The following is a 1,139-nucleotide window of genomic DNA, read 5'->3' as shown; positions in this document are numbered from 1 at the left end:
GCACCACGCGGCGGTGTTCCCAAACGCTTGATCGGACGCTTTATCCGGACACGACTTGGGGGACGCGGCTGAAGATGATCTAAGTACCGTTCAACGGTGATCTTTGTTTGTAGATACAGAAACATGTTGAGCTTGCATAGTCTTTTGTTCCCCAATTAGGCTATAATAATTATCCTGTCTGTCATCCCAACGCATGTCAGCAGATACCACTTCAATGTATCTAAAAAAGCACCGTACAACATGTCAAAAATCAACATAAGCAAATTAGTACAAAATTCAGTATAAATAAACATATTAGCATTCTTCTATATTTCTCTAGAAAGTTGAGCAGCGACACTTTTTTTACGACAACAAAATAGGCCGAGTAGAAGTAGCAGCCTTCTCCATAACCGAGCAAAATCAGTAGGAGCAAATCACCGATGGCCTCATCTCCTTTCCTTCATCAACAAATCAGTACCACTGTACCAGCAATATAATGTGTATCTCCTTGCTCGGCCGGGCCCCCTCCTTTCTTCTCCACCCACGCACGAGGCAGGACCCCCACCCCATCCTCTCCTCTCCAACCACGACCGCCTCCTCTGCTCCCGTCCCACACCGTGACTTCCTCCCTCTCCTCTATGCCCCGTCTCTCCCCTACCGAGCACGGAGGCGGCCGGAATCGGCGCCGAGATCTAGTGTGCTCCCTCCCGTCGCTGTCTCTCCATCCGAAAAAGCCAGCACGGTCGTACCTCGGCCGGTGGACGGGGACGCGAAGGAGACCTTGTGAGGTCGAGCGACGAGCAGGGCGCGGCCGCCGGGAAATTGATGGGTGGTCGGGATCTGGATTATCCTTCATGCACCGTTTCACCTCCTCCCAAGCCTCGTGCAATGTTTATGGTGCAGATCAAGCAATGTTTATGAGATTTGATTCGGTACGAATCAGAGTTCGATGCCAACTCCTTCAGGACGAAAAGGAAAGTCTCAACGCCGAACAAAGGAACATCTGCCGGTTTTGTTGACGCGTGAAGGCTGCTCGAACCTGGTTTTTTCACGCGTGAAGGCCGATCAGATCCTGGTTATTTTGACGGACGATGGTTTTATTACGTACGACCACCACCGATTGCAATTTAATAGGTAAGATACTCCGTATTATTTTTCGT

This window comes from Lolium rigidum, chromosome 1, assembly GCF_022539505.1.
Source record: "Lolium rigidum isolate FL_2022 chromosome 1, APGP_CSIRO_Lrig_0.1, whole genome shotgun sequence".
In the NCBI taxonomy this organism is placed as follows: domain Eukaryota; kingdom Viridiplantae; phylum Streptophyta; class Magnoliopsida; order Poales; family Poaceae; genus Lolium; species Lolium rigidum.
This window is presented reverse-complemented; position numbering follows the sequence as displayed.